At 39.1% G+C, this 11648-nt stretch overlaps 1 protein-coding gene across 7 annotated transcripts in view; it reads right to left on the reverse strand.

Moving 5' to 3' along the window:
* NUMB (NUMB endocytic adaptor protein) overlaps nt 1-11648 on the reverse strand; it is a 96094-nt gene that overhangs the window by 24821 nt on the left and 59625 nt on the right. The gene's annotated exons all lie outside the window — the stretch shown is intronic.

Genomic DNA, 11648 nt, shown 5'->3' on the forward strand with positions numbered 1-11648 from the left:
GGGGGGGGGGCCTCTAAGTTTTCCAATTTCTCCTTACCGTTTCCAATCATAGTTCTTCTTGATAGGGGAAGGAAATGTTCTCTCAGAAATATTCATATCCTTATTCAAAGTACTTAACTCTTGAAGAAAACCATAGAAACTATTAAATAAAAGCTTTCTGAAGTTTTGTAGTAAGAGGAATACATCAAAAAAACTTACCCAATTTATGTGGCATTGTAAGAATTGTATGCAATTCAGCATTTATATTCTAGACTAGCTAGGGAGTAAAGAAATGGGTTTAAAATACCAGAATCAATACTTGTGTCACTTAATCCAGGGGTAAACCTAGGTTTAATAATCTATTGAAAGTCCCACTCTACCACAGAATATTGTCATGAGTTATCTAAAATCTCCCAGTTCTTGTTTCATTAATTAGGACAGCATACTTAACTAGATGGACAAAAACCATTTCACTCGAGCACCATATTGAAGCACTCTTATCAGAATAATGCAACAGATTCAACTAAATGGACAAACTCAGACTGTTTTAAAGATTCAATAGAAATTTGAAAGTTAAGAGTTTTTTCATGCAACACAAGATGCTCCAAAAGAGGAGACTCTAAATATCACCCTAAATATAATTAAACCGCTGAAAGTTTTAAAAGATCTTGAGTGACAGAGGGCTTTAACATTGAATCTCACTATGTGGCATTTTTAAAACAGAATAAATCTGGATGGAACAATTCTGCAAGAATTTCATTTAAGCCAGCCCTCACAGCTGGAAAACAGCTTGAAAAATAAATTGCATAGAAACTACAAGATAAATGAAAGAGATCTAACACTTTAGAGCTTTTTCAAAATGAGCTCTGTGAGGCTAAAGCCTTATAATTGAATGCTAGAGCTGCCAAAACGGCAACTGTACTCCCTCAGCTGAGCTTGCTGAACACTTGCGCAAGATCTTAATTTCTCCAGAACAAACACTAACTAGAAAATTTTAATCCTAAAAATACACGAATAGTAACAACTAAAGATGCATTTACTATGTGTCTGGAAGTATGTATTTATATCAATAGCTATCTTAGATGGATCTTTGTTTCTGCCATGACTCCTCTGGAAGTTCCAAAGATGCAGAAATTCTGTGGTTGTACGTATTTGTCACAGGAAAGTTTTGAGTTTAGTAACTGAAGAAAGTTTGTCAACTTCTCTTTAAAAAGGGAGGGATATAGACAGGAACAAGGCTGAGGTTTATAGAGGACAGAAAAAAAAAAGATATATGCATGGAATGAGCCATCTAGTTTGCATCACCATTAAGTATCATACAAGCAGGGCACCACTTTCAGATTTCCTGAGCTATTTGCACATCTCATTTACTCTACTGTAGGCAAAACGTTTCCAGCTGAAGATCCAAACCATTCAGTCCCTGTACTTGGCAACCTGCCTTTTGCTTGGAAAAGAGAGAAACAGAGGAGGGTAAATATTGCCTCATGTCACACTCCAAAACAGACAACCATTTTCCCCTGTGTTGCCAAACCTCTATTCAAGTCCCATGCTTCAACTTTCAGCAATCAGTCATGCCACCGCTGCTAGAGACAGCAAGTTTAGCTGCAGTTTTCAATACTGCTTCCACTCCAGTGAATGGAGACATTATTGCACATATCAAGGGCATCTACCCACACCAAAAGGGTACAATCCACAGACCTCATTGAGCATCAATCAATTCTGAATTATAAAAGAAATTACACTGCCACACAATCCTTCTTTATGATATAGAGGACAAAAGGTGCTTTGTTTGCACTTACACTTTAAGCCCTTCATCAAAAAAAACCTTGTTCTTCCCATTGCACCATTTTTGCAGAAGCCAGAAGCTCATCGCTATCAGTTTCAGTGGCCTTGTACATTTTACAGGCAGTTTCAAAATTCTTCCTGTTTTTTTTCTAGGGTGGGGTGGTGGTGTGTTAATTCCTTGTAGATCCCAATAGATTTTTAAGTTTCTTTCTCATAAAAACAACTTTCAACTGTATAATCAGAATGCTGTGGTCCTCTTCTTTTTTTTTAGCCAAGTGTCCCTTAAGCAGCAGGTCCCCTTCCAAGTCTCAGACTTATTTCTAAAAACTTCCCACCCCAGGCTGAGAGTAGATATACATGGCTGCTGTAGCTATCCAGTGCTACAACAGTTATCTGACTTCTAATGGGTAGTAATCAAAGACATAAATATTTTTGCAAGAAACTTGGCAAACAGCTCTGCTACAGACTGAGACTTTTTCTAGTACCCTTACATTGTAATCCCAAGTGTTAAATTGTAATTATATCACAACCTAACCTTAAATTTGAAATATTAGCTCAACTTATTACTGCAACAGCATTTTAGGAATGACATCTCAAAATTTAATAGAGAAAGAAAAGACAGCTGCTAGTTAGATTAAGACATGGTCTGCTCCTTACAGCCTGAAATTGCAGTTAAACACCAGAATTCAGGACTTAAACAAAAATAAACCATCACCAAACTCTGTTGCCCCATCACAGGAGAGAGATTGCACAGAAACCACTTTAAAAAGCAGATACACAAATCCCACACTTCTATACATAACCTTTCAGGATCTCCAAAAGGAACTTCCCTTTCAAACAAAACGAGAAGACACATAATGTGAAGTGCCTGGGCAGCGAGTTGTCCTATATAAGTAAAATTTCATGCAAATCCATCACGGCACATTACCACAAACACACTCAAGGACTAGGACACATAATTACTGGGTGCACAAAATCAATGTGAACTGCATCAGCCATACCATGGTGGCTGATGACTTTGCAGAAGAGTAAGGAAGGGTGTACCCCAGACATACTTGTAAAGAGCACTCCTTGTCACAAGGATCACTGCAGCTAGCATTCCTGGAGAGAGCGAGTACTTTTCCATCATGAAAGTGCACATGGTAGGAATGCAGTATTAATATTGAATGCATTCGTACTTAATTTCCATAGCAACCAATGAATGATAGTCATGACATCAGCAATTCTCAGCCATAAGATGTTCTGTAAGAGGTTTAATCATTATACCAGAAATTAACCACCAATGCTTCTACAGAAAGCTAGAATCCTTGTGGGCAGAGTCCACATACAAAGTAACAAAATAAAAGCTCTGATTCAAATAAAATATTTTCACGGGCTGTTGGAGAACCCCTTAACACAAACATTTTTAAATAGAAGTATTGATTATATTAATATTTTCAGGAAAAAAAAATGAGATGACAGTACAGCAAGTAATAATAAAAAAAAAAAACAACCAAAAACTTTCCCTCTTCACCTCTGGGCTTTATGTTCTCTTTCACAGACAGTGGTGTTTGGTATCAATCTCAAGTCAAACAGAAAGCAATCAACACAGGAACAAGTTAAACTTGCATCTAGCAAAATGCCCTTAGAACTTAAAAAGTGCTTGAGAGACTTTATTCTCTTTCAACAATTTAAATTTTTTCCAACTTCATCTAAAAACGAACAACTGAAGTTACTATATCAAGTGTTTTTGGTGAAGCTGTCCTACTGCCTTTACCCCAAATATACGCTATTAAATTGCTCCTAAGAAAACATCAAGGGCTGATGTATCAGGTCAGAAACAAAACAAATCTACCATCTGTGTCCTGGTACAAGAAATACTGCCCTGATCTTCATTCTTTGTTTTCATTTCTTTCACAAATACTTGGCTGACTCAGTTTTCAAAATTTCAAACTTCAACAATAATAGCTGGCAAAAAGAAAGATCCTTCACCAGAACTTCTTCCACCTGGACAACTCACTCGAGCCAGTTTTCTTTGCTGAAGCCTGGTAATATTATTACAGTTTCTCTTCCAGACACAGCTACACAAATCATTGAAGTTCCCTCTGTATCAGCAGAAGTTCACATGCACCGTTTCATTTGCAATAACAGATTAGGTTCTTCAGATTACATCTGCAACTAGTTGGACGCAGGAAATGAGATTACTCTAAGTCTTGGCCAAGGTGTCCCGTGCTAGGGAACTAGCTGCCATAGAGAAAAGCATACCACCACTTCCTTGGTATTTTTCCTAGAGACAAAGACATTCCTCTTTCTTCCTCTGTATAAGTACTATTCTTTCTACACCTGGAGTATCATTTGTAACAGTAAGACTGACTACTTGGCATCTGCATGTGTAGATATGGTTCTGGAATTGGTATTGTTCCAGAATTAAAGCCTGAGCTCCACAGTTTCACAGTAAAATGCTGTCTTGCAAGGAGACATAAGCTTAAATCTAGAAAGCCTAGGATACATCTTAAAGCTGAGCTACTTTTCCACTGACTTTTGTAAGATTTACATTCCAATATTCAATAGTTTCTTTCTCTCCTCTCTCACACCCATGCTCTTGCTTTTTTAATTTATCGGTTTGAAAGAGATGTTTGCTTAGACAGAGCTGTAGAAGCACAGACAACAGAACCTCCATGATTAAGCATCAACAAACCAAGTTTAATCCTGCTTAGTCAAAGCTACAGGTTAGTTACAATACTACACATCCTTAGGGTCCAACTTCTTCCACTTCCCTAAGTCACCAGAAATGAAAACACCTCATCAATCTGTTCAACCCCTCGAAACAGGAGCTGTAAGCAGCCTATGACTGCTAAATGTCTCTGAATAGTGTGGGGTCAAAAGAATCTAACTAAAACCAAAGCAGTATCTGTACCAGTAGTTCTCCGTGTCTCCTCACATCACACCCACCTAAGAGCCACACTGTGCATTTCACTTACTGGTTCTCATACCGTATTTATCAGTGTGAACAGAAACAACACTGTGAGGAAATAACAAACATTTCCCGTTAGGACTATGGAAAATGAAGTAGCAAAGCTCAATACAGGATACACAAATGCTATATTCTTCATATTCTCACAAATCCCTAAAACAAGGCAGGGAAGGAACTCAGGAGGTTATGTAGGACAGCGCTTGCCTCAAGGCGGGATCTACTTCCACATCTACATCAGAGAAGTCAGCCTTTAAGTATTATGACATTTCTGTAACTGGAGATCAACAAGGTAGACCTTCTACTCTGTAGCTTACATGCCTCACTGTCAGAAAGGGAGGCTGTTTGGCTGAGTTGCTGTTGTTAATGCCTATCTTAAATTTCCCTTGATAAGGCTTAAACCCACTATTTCTCCCAGCCCCTTTACAGTTTCACGTATGTACTGTTAGATTTAGGTTTTCAATTGTTTGCTCTGATGTGCAATTCCTACTTTTCCAGGACAGCATTAGTAAATAAATCTAAAATTTTCTTTAAAAAGAAGAAAATAAAATAAAATCAAGTGTTGATAACAGTTTTATAAACACACTGCACGGGTGCACATTGTACCTTTTCTTCAGGTCCTGCAAAAAATTCAGTTTCCATTTATGACACTGGAAATCCCTTAATTTTAAAAAACAAAACACTCAGAATTAAAAAGTATAACCAAATGACAACTTTTTGATTTCCAACACCTAAATTACATTTTAAAAGACATCCAAACCATTTGTATGGCTCTAAACATTAACAGTCATATCTTTAACACTATTCAAAGTTTACCAAACAATTTAAGAATTTGACCTTGGCCAAAGACAGCAGGGTTTCAAAATTGAGTAAGAAGTTTCATTTAAAACTTCTTGTTTGCAAGGCTATTCAAAGAAAACTAAGGGTTGGACCCAAGCATGAAAAGTTTAAAGATTAGGGAATGCATTACATTCCCTTTAATCATGACAAAAATGCATAGGAATATATTGCAGGCAAGTCTTCCACCTTCTGTTATATCACCATTCTTTTATAATTAGCTGTCTTCAAGATTTTTTTCCCCGTGACCTTAAACGCTGCAGGATTTTAGAAATGTACCCTTGCTTGCTGCTGGGTTAGCATTCAGTAGCAATGGTTATTGTACATTGCTAACATCAGTTCATGCCTTAAGAGGTACGGATTTGTAGTGTTTAATGCGTAAGGCTGTGCAACGTTTCAGAAATCAGCAGATTTGTCACATTAACTTCTTAAAAATACTTAACATAGTTTCCAAAGACTATTCAAGCATCTCAAGCTTTCAGTGTCAAAAATATCACATGCCTAACTTAAAGGCAGTTCAGCATCAACATACTGGTAAACTCTTTCACAGCTACTATTATTTCAAACTAGAAGTGCACTTAAGACAGAAAACAAAAGCCACAGTTATCTGTGCTGAGTACCAGTCTTTCTGATCTGGAGGAATGGAATAGCATGCAAGCTGTATTTATAAACTGATTAAAAATAAGTTATTTTTAATATGACATTTTTAAATTTGCAATACATAAGCAATAAATATTAATATAAGCTTAATATATAAGCAATAAAGTTCAATATGTAAATTCCAAAACTAAAAAGAGGACAACTAGGCAGCTACATGTGGTGCAAAAGCACACAGCAAAGTGACAGAAATGGCCTATTTCCTACTGATAGCAGTTTCAGCAGGGCCATGTATGACCTAATGACATAACACACTGCCGGGTCACAGGGACCCCAGGGATGAGAACTGACACTCAGAGGTCCCAGTGAGGATACTCTACAGGTCTCAGCGCAAGTTGTTCCCTTTTCTTCTATCCCTGCTTGAATACAGAACAATGTGGTGTCCTCCAAACATCTCCCACCAAAGCAAGGGCTAGATAGAAAATAGCTGAAGAATATTTACTCTGAAAAGTCAATTCTTTTATTTGTGAATGTACAACTGTATCCATGCAATTTTTATTTGTCAACACTAATGCAGAAATCAAGATTCAGTTGAAAGGCTAACTCACATAATACCAGGCACTCAACAGCAAATCCTGGACTTCACATTCAAAAATACAAAAGTGGTTTGTTACTCTTCCACGTGGACTTTTTTCACTGATATCTTTAGTTTTCCAGTTGGAATAAATGAAAAAAAAATGCAAGTAAACTTGCAAGCTACAGGCAACAGTAGCCTTCGATACATTAAGCTCGAAAGAGATTGACCACCAAAACCATAAAAGTGACAGAATAAACTAGTTAAATTAATCCAAGATATATGTGACTTGCATCTTCTAGAACCAAAGGTAGGAATCAGCTGTTAATATTTTGTTTAACACATCCAGTTGGTTAGAACCACCAAGAACTTGCAAATGTTTGGTTTGTTTAGTTCTGTTAAGTAGAGAAATGACCTAATTTTTCTGATATAAATTTCACAGGCCTGTTACTCTGAAGTGCATTTGTATGAATAAAAACTACTTACCCAGAGGGACATTCGAAAAGGCATTTCAGACAAAAGAAGCCCTAGTGTCAAATATTTTAGTCATTAAAACATAGAACAGCTGCATGTTCTCAGTGAGGTAGCGTCTGGAGCAAGAAAGCAAGTTTGAAAATGTGTATGTCAATGAACTTCATTTTTTGCAATTATGATGTATGAAGATCGTGTGAAAATAAATTATCGCACTGATAAGCACGGCTGTAATGTCTGTTAGAACAATCTATTTCTGAACAGTTTTAAATACAATGTCTCTGTCGAAGTCCCTTATACAGTACACGGTTTTTCTCTCAGAGGGAAGATTCACTACTGAAACGCAGTAGCTACTTTTTAGTTTGTTAGGATAGTGGAAGAGAATTCGCCCCTGAAAGTATACTTCTGCAGATTTTTCCAGCAGCTGTAACAGTGCCACATTTAATAATGGGGCAACTCTGAGTACATCTATAAAAGCTGCAACGTATCATGCCTCCCACCACAAAAGGTAGGAGAGCAATACCATTATGTTCCCAATGGAATAGCAAAAGTCTGCAAGTCACACTTGTCTAAACACAAGTTTAACATCCTTTTCATACTTCTGCTGACAGACAGGCACCTGTCTCTCTGCTGATGCAGTGGAGTACAAAAAAAACCATTCAGTCGTATGCTCCAGCATCCTGGCTCTTCTTTCAATGTAACTTTAGCGGATTCAAAGCAGTTTACGCAGAAGAACACGGCAGGAAACGCAGTAGCCATTCCAAGGCCCTATTTTGAATGTGTCAAATTACCACCTCAAGTGTGTTAGATTTCCAACACAGTGAAGAGCTATCTGTAAATACATCCTACACACACTAAAATGACTGAGAAAATACGATCAGTAGTTGGTTACATACAACACAGTCACTCCAACTAGTGGAAAACACAGACTGTTAAACAAAAAACTAACCAAACAAAAAAAAAGTGTTACTGCCCAGAAGTAACAGTATGTGCCCCCAGGATTATCACCACCTCCAAATCCATGAGCAGGGCACTGGAGAGAACCAACTGTGTATCAAATCCACTTCCCTGAATTTAAAAGCAACAATGTAATAGGAATTTTGTCAATACTCTCCACAGAGCATGTTCTCTACCAAAATGAAGACAATCCATTGGTGTATCAGATTTGCTCAAAATCCAACAGCTCACTTATGGACTTTAATTAACAATAAGGATCAGCTGTGGATGTAGCACAGGAAGAGCTTCAACATAGAAAACCTTTCAGTAACATTAAATCTGTTTGCAGCACAGCATCCTCAAAGCACAATAAATTAGCAGCTACTGGAGTCCCTGTCCAACCCTAACAGAATGAAGCCCGGAGGCAGGATGAAATCCTATTTGCAATGTGACTTTCGAAGTGCTTCCACGCGTTCTGTAATACCTAAAAAAGGATAAATCTGTGCTAGTACTCTACAAACACCCCAACTCTGGGCAAAATATAAATGCTCAAAGGCAAGCAGTTAAAAAACAAAACAACTTAACGCTACTACAAAAGAGTAACTTATTGTCATGGTTTAAGCCCAGCCAGCAGCAAAGCACCACAAAGCTGCTCCCTCAGTCCTCCCCCACCCCAGCCTGAGTGGGATGAGGAGGAGAAAATATAAACACTCATGGGTCAAGACAAGGACAGGGAGGCATCCCTCACCACTTATGGTCATGGGCAAAATAAATTTAATTTACTACCAATCAAATCAAAACAAAGATAGTGAGAAGTAAAACCAAATCTTAAAACACCTTTCCCACACCCATCCATCTTTCCCAGCAAAACCCCACTCCCAATTTTCTCTCCTTCCTCCCCACCCCAGCAGCGCAGGGGGACGGGGAATGGGGGTTGGGGTCAGTTCGTCACACGCTGTCTCTGCCGCTCCTTCCTCCTCAGGGGCAGGACTCCTCACTCTTCTCCTGCTGCAGCATGGGGTCCCTCCCACGGGAGACAGTCCTCCATGAACTGCTCCACTATGAGTCCTTCCCACAGGCTGCAGCTCTTCACGAACTGCTCCAGCGTGGGTCCTTTCTGCGGGCTGCAGTCCTTCAGTCACAGGCTGCTCCAGCGTGGGCTTTCCCATGGAGTCACGGCCACCTTGGGGGCACCCACCCGCTCTGGCATGGGGTCCTCCCCAGGCTGCAGGTGGGCATCTGCTCCCCCATTCACTTCCACGGGCTGCAGGAGGACAGCCTGCTGTCTCACCATGGTCTTCACCACAGGCTGCAGGGGAATCACCTCCTCCAGTGGCTGGAGCACCTCCCCCCCCCTCCTTCTTCACTGACCTTGGTGTCTGCACAGGGGTTTCTCTCACATCCCACTCCTCTCTCTGCTGCAGGTTTCCCTTCTTAAATACGTTATTGCAGAAGCACTACCACCTTTGCTGATGGGCTCGGCCTGGGCCAGAGGCGGGTCCGACTTGGAGCCGGGGAAGGTTCCGGCAGCTTCTCACAGGAGCCGGCCCTGCGGCCCCCGCCCCCACTACCAAAACCCTGCTACACAAACCCAAACCAGATATCTTTCACCCATCAAACCTCCATGATCTTCCTCTTTTACAAGAAAAACCAACAGCAAATGTTCCCTACTCTGCATTTGCACTAGTCTCCTCTCTCCAAATAAAAGAGCAAGCATTTGAAGAAACAAAGCCCTCAACATGGCTGCTATTACATTAGTTTCACATGTTTTACTTTCACACAGAAAACCTTAAAGACAGCTGTAGAGATATTTGTTAACAATTCTTAGGTCAGCACCAGCTATACAGGTAAAATCTTTGTCATCCCTGCAAAAGCCAGACTCCAGACTTGCCGATCAGCTGTGCTTTGAGCTCCAAAGAACTGTGGCTGATGATTTTTAGAGTGGGCAAGGCAGACAAAGAATAAGGACAGACTAACTCCCCCCTCCCCACCCCGAAACACATTAAACTGTGGCTGAGCAGCTATACTACAAGCAATGGAGCACTCTGGAATTCCCATTTAGGAACCTTAAGAAAATGAAGATGTTTTCACCGTATTTCAGATTTGAATGCATTCCTATTCATTAACCATTTTTCCCAAAATATCTCAGTTTATTCTGCTCCATTGAGGAGCACCAGGAAGAAAAGTCACCCCATCAGATATTTAAGGACATAGGAGACAGCATACTTTTCCTGGAACATATGAATTTCTGAATAATACCCAAGAACAGCGTAACAGGATACTCTCCTTCAATAGCACAAAGTTCTATTCTTTTTGGGAGCAAAATATAGTACCACCCACTAAACCGATGACTCTACATCTGGTTTATCTCGTCCACTCACAATAGCATACTTCCTGTCTGTATCTATGAAACACCGGCTAACACCCACTTTGCATCCCAAGCCTAATAAAAGTTTCCACTACTGTCCATCTCAAGGCACAGTATTTTGGAAGATAAATTCTAATCAAATAAGCTAAAACACCTCTTAATGTCAAATTGTTCTAAGTTTTCATCTAATTGCAAATTCTTTAAATATTAGTAGTCTACCATTCTGACCAAATCAAGAAATACATGTGTTTACTTCACAGTATTTTTTCCAAAGAACAAATTAAATTAATTCAGTGAATTCCAATATAAAGCCAGCAAATAAGGGTAAATAAGTCCCATTATGATGACAGGATGCAAAGACTCATCCATCTCTATGCCTCTTCAGCACAGAATAGCCCAAAACCTTTTTTTGACTTTGGGTACATGTGCCCAGAATAGATGAATGCTTCATTTAAATACAGGAAGCATTTGTCATTGTAAGTGCAAGTCCTGACTGAGAGTTTAAAAAGTCAGTCTTTAAACTGCAAGAAGTGGTTCACACCCTTTGTGTTCAGTAAAGGACTGAAAAAGTTTGAGAAACTAAATGTCTAGAAATTGAGCACTTTACTTTTCAACCTCTGTAATGGCTAAATTATTAAAAAATAATGATCCTCAAGCTAACAGCTCTGTTCTCTCATAGGCAGTGTTAAACCTTAATCTAAGTTTGAGCTTCCAAAGAGCAGTTACTCACTTTCAAAGCTCTGGCAAAACACCATCTCTATTTAGTACTGGATTACAGTTCCTTCCTTCTAGCAGAAAACTAACACAAGACAAAGGCAAATAAAGCAAGCAACCATAACAAACGAGAAACATTAAATACACTTGAGTATATGTAAAAGCACACATAAACAACTATAGTAGGGTAAAGTAGGGCATGAACCTAGTGTGAAAATTAATCAAATTTATTGTAATCTGCACATACCCACAGCTTTACAAAAATATGTAAGTCAGTTTCAAGCGTTCCACCTAGCAACATCACCTGTTTAACTATCAGACAGAATTACTTTACGTATAATACAGATAAAAACAAATAAGAGGTCCTTAGGTGTTAGAACCATCATTGTTTTCCTTGTGCATAGATATTTAACCTGTTAGTTTTCCATAAGAGTCAT

Source organism: Accipiter gentilis, chromosome 22 (genome assembly GCF_929443795.1).
Source record: "Accipiter gentilis chromosome 22, bAccGen1.1, whole genome shotgun sequence".
Taxonomy (NCBI): domain Eukaryota; kingdom Metazoa; phylum Chordata; class Aves; order Accipitriformes; family Accipitridae; genus Astur; species Astur gentilis.